The sequence below is a fragment of the Physeter macrocephalus genome, chromosome 8, assembly GCF_002837175.3.
Source record: "Physeter macrocephalus isolate SW-GA chromosome 8, ASM283717v5, whole genome shotgun sequence".
Taxonomy (NCBI): Eukaryota; Metazoa; Chordata; class Mammalia; order Artiodactyla; family Physeteridae; genus Physeter; species Physeter macrocephalus.
Window position 1 is genome coordinate 158,342,461 of NC_041221.1, and position 8,177 is coordinate 158,350,637.

An 8,177-nucleotide genomic window follows, 5' to 3' on the forward strand; every position below is an offset into this window, starting at 1 on the left:
ATTCTGCTATTGATTCCTTCTAGTGCATTTTTCATTTCAGTTATTGTATTTTTCATCTCTGTTTGTTTGTTCTTTAATTCTTCTAGATCTTTGTTAAGTATTTCTTGCATCTTCTTGATCTTTGCCTCCATTCTTCTTCTGAAGTCCTGGATCATCTTCACTATTGTTATTCTGAATTCTTTTTCTGGAAGATTGCCTATATCCATTTCATTTAGTTGTTTTTAGGGGGTTTTATCTTGTTCCTTCATCTGGTACATAGCCCTCTGCTTTTTCATCTTGTCTATCTTTCTGTGAATGTGGTTTTTGTTACACAGGCTGCAGGATTGTAGTTCTTCTTGCTTCTGCTGTCTGCCCTCTGCTGGCTGAGGCTGACTCCAGATGGCTTTATTACCTCATAGGCATCTCATCTTAAACAGTAGCATCGCTTGGTGGAAAAAAAAAAGTCCAGATCATAGTTTCATAGTGTTAATACTCATCCAATTTAAATTTCCTCTGTACCAGGTTGGGCCAACTTATACTCAAAGTCTGCAGTGAGCTGAGTGAGCTAACGGTGAGAATGGGAAAAGGGACTGGGGGCACCCTTAATTTCTCTACTCTTCCCCCAACTTATTCTTCTTCACATCTTCCTCTACTATGCTGCTTTTTGGTCCTCCAGGTATGGGCAGAAGAGCAAAGTGAAATTAGGGCAAAGTGTTGCATGAGAGAGTTGTAAGTTTTACCAGGGTTCTCTGGATGAAGAATACTTGTACCTTATGGAATCTTTTGCAGGTTCCCTGGAGCTTACCACCTCTAGGGTTCTGTAAGTATAGTTTGCTGATAAAGGTAGTGCTCCCTCTGTCTGCTTAGACCTCCCCTCAGTGCCTACTTTCCAGTAGAGTCTTCACAGTTACATGAAGCCCATTTGAGTAAAGCCCATTTTAAGACGCCCTAACAAAGACATGAGGGAAAAAACATCTTGTCTACCTGGGTGGGAGTGTGACTTATTCCTATAAGAGGATGCTATCTTCATTCTGCTACCACATGTCTCTCTAGCCAGCCTCACTCTTATAGACTTTTTCTGACCTGAGCCCCTATATTCCTCAAACTCTAGAGGAATCTCATAATCTCTGAGTGTGGTTCCTTGAAGTCCTTCTGTTTGATTAGAGAAGGACATGGAGGAAGGCAGAGAAGATGCCCGAGTCTTACAATATGTCTCTCCTTAAAGGAATTCTCTACAGTCTGCTTGATGGATTTCCTACCTTCCCCTCACACATTCTTCACCTAAGTAATAAGCCAATGGCTGCTAGTCTGGTTTCTTTATTTCTTATCATATCTTGCATAGATATCTGATCTGTAATCTATTTTTTTCTGCTTTTTTGAGTCTAAGCCTAAAAACCTTTAAGACAATAAGGAAATTTGCATTTAATAGTCAGATATATTTCCTAATGTGTCAATTGTATAGGCTACTGAACTAAAATAATAAACATAAACTAAATTATATTTAAGAATAAGAAAAAAGATGAAAAATATTTTTAAAAAATATTTAAACGTATTTTTATTAAGGGTAAAAACTATTTTATCACAGTAAAAATATTAATACCTTCTTACTGAGTATAATATGATTGATTTTTTAAAAATATTTTGAAAATCTGAATATTGTCTCCATGTTACAGTGACCGAATATCTGGATTTTAAGTTCAGTTTATTTTTATAGGTGATATTAATGACTTTTGTGACTGAAAGATAGTAACTCTCAATAGTACACAGGTATAAGGAGAAGTACCTGATTGGTTGTATTTACTAAATTACTCAATCATGATGCATACTTTTCAATCACATCTACTAATTATAGAATGATTTTTATTGAATTTTTCCCTGTAACATTTCTATCTTTGCTTATATAGCTCAGTTTTTCTCAAACAAATTGGAAAGGCTTATAATTCAGTGTATTTTAAACACATGGGGTCAAGATACACTGAAACTTTTTCTTGAGCATAGATTAGAAAATTCTGTTTCCGTTTTTAGTGTGCACATATGAAAGTTGATTTGGTAACAAAATCACGAAATGATCAAAACACTTCCAAGCATTCATTTTCTAAATACTTTTTCCTTGTATAATTTTTTTAATAAGGGTGATTTTCTCACTCCCTGTTAAAGCAGCAAGTGACTCAAAGGGAAAGATTTAGTGGTCATTTTTCAAAATTATTTTATAAGTTGCATAGTTTTGACAGCCAGCCATCATAAAAAAATATTAAATGCTTGTCTCTTTAAAAAAAAAATTATTTATTTATTTATTTTTGGCTGTGTTGGGTCTTCGTTTCTGTGCGAGGGCTTTCTCTAGTTGCGGCGAGCGGGGGCCACTCGTCATCGCGGTGCACGGGCCTCTCGTTGTGGAGCACAGGCTCCAGATGCGCAGGCTCGGTAGTTGTGGCTCACAGGCCCAGTTGCTCCGCGGCATGTGGGATCTTCCCAGACCAGGGCTCGAACCCGTGTACCCTGCACTGGCAGGCAGATTCTCAACCACTACACCACCAGGGAAGCCCTTGTCTCTTTTAATAGCTCTTTTTTTAAAAAAAGGTGAATACTTTTTTTCACTCTGTATTTGATTTACTTATTTATTCATTTATTTATTTTTATAGTGAGCTGACCAATGAACCTCACTTAATACAAAAGATTCTCATAGCTTCTCTGTCATTCAAATTATGTCTTTGTTATTGTTATTGTTATCCTCCTTGAACTGTCTGTAGCACCTGTTTTTATTCTAATTTCAACTTATTTGCTTTAATAGCTTCCCTGCTAAGACTCATTGAATGGATTTTCAAGTGTAGTGATAGCTTTTCAGCTTTACTCCAAAGTAGCTCTCTTTTTCTGTCTGTCTCTCTCTCAATTCCAGTCCGATAAACGTATCCATTAGTGGTTGTCCTTGCAGTTAAAATTTTTCTTCCCCGCTTAAAGCTTTTTTCCCCTTCACTTACTACTGTTGAGGACATGCTTTTTGGATATATTGTTTCTTTTCTAGCTGCTTTAGTTGTTATTTTTATATGTGAAATGCTATCTAGCCAACGTATATGTAAACCAAAAAAAGGCTGGAAAAACGTATTTTATTTATTCAGCTGTATAACAAAAATGACTTAGTTTGTCCTGATACATATTTCTTCATAGTTTCAGCAATATTTTCAATGCATGTGACAACACTATTTGCAAACAAAATAATGCATTTTAATTTGTTGCCAAATCATTTGCCACAAAATATCTCAGTCATTTTTACTGTGTCAGGAAAAACGAATGTTTCCTCAAAGGGAAAATTTTTGTCTTTCATCAGGAAAAGACTTCAAAAGAGACTCTGAATGCTTACTTTAAAAATATCTTGCTAATTGTGATGGCTTTATTTTAACATTAATACTCATATCTCAAGACAACATAAACACTTAAAGCAAATTTCATCTGTATTTCCAATGACCCCTAGAAAATTCCAAAATTTTCACCAGTTTCTCATTAGACCTGATGATTTTTTTAAACCTAGTATTGTGGTTAAGGAAAAGTGTGTTGTTAATGAACAATAGACCGAGTGTTGGCTTACCCATGTTTTTGTTGCCTACTTGGGCTTAGATTATTAATATTGTCTTAAATTTGTGGTTTATGTGCAGTAATCTTTTAAAACTATACCATCACTTTAGGCAAGTTACTTTGTTCAGAACTTTAGAACATAGTTCATAAATTCATTTAGCATGGCTCACATAAACATCTGTGTTTCAATATGAGGAAAATGAACAAGAGTGAGGGTGTTTCCACCAGCCTCCTGTAGAACTTTACACTTCCCTCAGGATAGCATCACAGTACATCAAACCCTATGGTCTGCCCTGCAGACCTGATGAAAGACCAGAGTCATTCCACATATTTGATATTACTAAAACCTTTAAAAGATTTTTGGATTATATTCTCTAATATTTTCTTTGTACTCACCAGCAAATGTCTGCACATCCTGCGGTGTCTTAGTCTGATCAGGTTGTATAACAAAATACCATGGGCTGGGTGGCTTATAAACAACAGATATCTATTTCTTACAAGTTCTGGAAGCTGGGAAGTCCAAGATCAAGGCACCAGCATGGTCACAGTCTGGTGAAGGCCCTCTTCCTTGTCCATAGCCAGCACCGTTATGCAGTGTCTTTACATGGTGGAAGGTCTAGGGATCTCTGTGGGGTCTTTTCTATAAAAACACTAATCTCATTCATGACGATTCCACTCTCATGACCTAAGTACTTCCCTAATGCTCCACCTCCTAATACCATAATCTTTGGAGGTTAGGATTTCAACATATGAATTTTGGTGGGCACACAATATTCAGATCATCGCAGCTGATGTACACACGTCACACTTTTAAGAATTTTCTTCTAGCTCAAATTCCTCCAAAGATGGGGACCTCACCTCCAAACAAGAAAATTATTCTAACAACTCTGAGAAGTTATAAATGCTAGAAATTCCATCATCATACGGACCCAAAATCTATTTACTCATAACTTTCACCCACTAGTCCTATGTCAGCCAAAGGAGGCAGACACAGAACAAGCACTTTTAATATTTCATTCTCTAATGCACAACATGTGGGTTACCAAATGATTTGTATGGTTAAAACAGTTATCACCCTCATCTAAGCAGAAATTGCTTTCATGTATTTCCAAAATAATTGTCTAATAGAGTTTAAATGATATCTAGTATTAAATGACAATTTGTTCACAAACTCTGTTTCATCACCTAATTCACAAGTAAAGAAATTCTGTAATTCTCCAGAATAGTTCTTCTGAACTGACCCACAGATATTCTGAAACTTACATCTCTTTAGCTCTTTTGATTCAGTTGGAAAGAACTTACTTCCTCTCTGTACAGATAGTGCCCTTACTAAAAATTGTTCCTTCATTTCCATGGAATGAACTGATGCTGTCTTTGAGGTGAAGGTTTGCTCTTGTGCCATTTTAATGTTAAACTGAGATCAGGGAAGAGGCTCTGCTGGAAGATTTCATTATGAATGCCATACCAAAGGCGATAACTCATCATCTAGAAAATTCCCCGAAGTGGCCTCAGTGTAATGACAGACACAATCTGACAAGAGACTGTCACTTCTGGTGGTGTGATTTTAGCTTCTGAACAATAAATATGAGAACAGTGAAAGGTGCACAGTCAAAAATCCCACAGACTCCCCAAATGTAATTCTAGAGTTAGCTGTGTTAGAGATGGTCCTGATTTGTTTGGGCCTTATAGTCTTCAAAGCAAAGATTATTTATCTTAAGAGGCTTTGGTTTGTTTGTTTGTTTTTGTTTTTGTTTTGTTTTCTTTCTTGATGACAAATTCTCAGAACATGGACTCTTAGCCAGTGGCCTGATAGTGAATTCACCGGTGAGATTTCAACTGCCTTTAAACAAAGAGTCTGTTTACATTTCACAGCAAGGTCACATAAACAGTTTCTTCTAGTTGTGATCCTACATCTTTTGCCCATTAACATAAAATTAGATGACCTTATAAAATACCCCCAAATTGGACATGGACACTGTTAAGAGTAAAAGTGTATGCTGATAACAATCATGGTAGGACAAGAGACATAGACCAGAACCACCCCAGGAAAACCTGGCTATCTGATCATTCTGTGTAAAATGTGTGATGGCCACCAAGACACAGCCAGTGAACCCCAGGCTTTCCACAGAAGTGTTCCCCTAATCTGACTACATCAGAATCCCAGGGCTGGTTATTAAAAATGTTGATGCCCTGTCCTTACTTCCTAGGTGGTTGGATTGCCCATATTTTTAGGTCCCTGGGTGATTCTGATGATGACAATAATCAACTCCAAACTATTATAAGCTTCTTCCCTCTGAAATTTCTGTACATTGTATCTCATAGTGGAATTGCCATATACATACAACCTATTCATCCTCTACATATATATTTTTAAATCTAAGATACATATTTTCCACATTTTAACATCTTGAAAATATGGATATACCCTACAATTGTTGGCAGGGGAAATTTTTCCCCTAAACCTCTTGGTTCTTTTGACTGATCTAATAATTAAATTGATACAAGATCGATTAACAGGGAAAAAATTTAATTTAATATGTACAGAGGTCTCACAGATTTAGGACCCAAGAAGCAACAAAAGCAGGTTGTTTATATACCTGTGACACAAAGAAACAATAAATTTGTGAGCACTGACAAGACAAAGAATCTTAGGCTTGGGTACTTGTTAGTGAACAAAATATGCAGAGTTTATTTACACAGCCTTCTCGACCCTGAACTCCCTATATCTGGTGGTAAGGATGTCTGTCTACCTCCTAGTACAGGGATGGTACCTGGGAGATTTATTTCCTGCTTTCAGGGTGATAGAGTGGAGGGTCAGAGTGTCCTTCTTGCACTGGCTCTTCCCTAAGTAACTTTAATTCAAAATAATCAATATGCCACTTTGGCATATTTTGGGGCAGCCTACCCTTAACCCCATCATGATCAATGGTATCTTAAAATCAGGATATAATTTTTATTGCCTGTGCATTCATGGACTTTGCTTGTTTTTCCTGGAGGCATGACTGGACAACTGTTGACGTTTCAGTGAATAAACCATTTGAAGATAAAATGAAGAAATAATGTAAGACCTAGTTGTTGTCTGAGAATTTTCTGTTGACACCTTCAGGTACAAGTAAGAAAACAGAAGCATCAAATTTTACGTAATAGGTGTCAGCAAATTTGGAAAAAATTCCTGGAGGCAATACTGGTGGGGAGTGGGGGGCACTTTTAAGAAAATATTTCATTACCAGTGAATTTGGTGGCACAGGATGATACCCTGTAAGAAAATTCAGCCACTGCTGACTCAGAGTTGAAGAATGATTCAGAATAATTGGATACAGGGTGAAGAAGTTTTAAGAATTTCTTAAAACGATTGTTTACATTAAATTTTCCTTTTTGTGTATAAGAATGCTATGATAAAAATCTAACTGTAGATTAATCTAAAAGAGTTCTTTCAATTAAAAGTGACAAATTCAACATGATTAAAAAACACGATATTATTTATGTGGCAGAATTTTTAACTTCTCAGTGGTACATAAGAAACATTGTATTATAATTGACAATGTCTGAGACTTGATGATACATGGTTTATGCACTAGTCAAAAAGAAAAAAATAAGTTAAATCCTTTGGGAATTTTGCTATTTCACTGAGGCAGTACGTGCCTCAGAGTGAGGGTATATCAAGGAACATTAATATCAGTTAATCTCAGTTCCTCCGTACCTCTAATAATATGAATATTTCCTCACAAAGTGTGTGAATTCAGTGTTGAAGGTTTTTAAAATATGTTGCTCTAAAAGTAATTATCTGAAGCTCTATCTGGAAAGTTCTATGTTAGAAAAAATTTAGCTGGGTGAGTTAATGAATTTTCAAGGGCAATATCTAGTCTGCATAATGACAAAAACAAGCCAAAAGCTGTTTAAGATACGACTCCACTATACAGACAGACAGACAGACACACATACACACACAAGAAATAACAGCACTCCCTGCCAGACTTAATAGGATGCTTGCAAAGTTGTTAACCACCCAGAGCAGTCAGGAAGAGGAGACTCAGGCCTACATAAGTAGGGTGTTTGGTCCTGGTCCCCATCTTCCACAACTTTCCCCTCCAGTTAGGTTTCTTTTCAGCCTATATAGGGAAACCCAGCTGCCAGCAGACAACGGGCTGAACGGTAGCCAGCTGCTTTATAACTGTGTTAGCCAGAAGCCCTCATGAGAAATATTTTTCCTGGAAAATAAATTATAACATGTCTAAGTGGTGCCTGACAAAGCTAAACGGGAGGCATGCTGCTCTATTGCAAATTCATCTGCAGTCTCTGGGTAGAGAGACAAATAAAAGCACTTCATCAAAATCAGTCACAGAAATCCAGGAATACCCAGAGGAGACCACTAAACTCTAAATACTAATCAATTTCTCCAACTTTTTTTGTCAAACTTGCAAGTCCTTTTAAGCACTGTCATCTTGAATTGCCTGGCAGAAGCTGGCTGGTATGGAGGAAGATCAGTATGGGGGCCTTCTGTGACACAGTGGCTTATCTAGCTGAGGACCCTTATTGCTGAAGGGGTTTTTCGGCCTTAGAACATCAATTAAGTAAGGTGAAAGCTAAAAGTCTGCTTTCACTTCTGTGAAAAGCTAAAAGTCTGCTTTCAC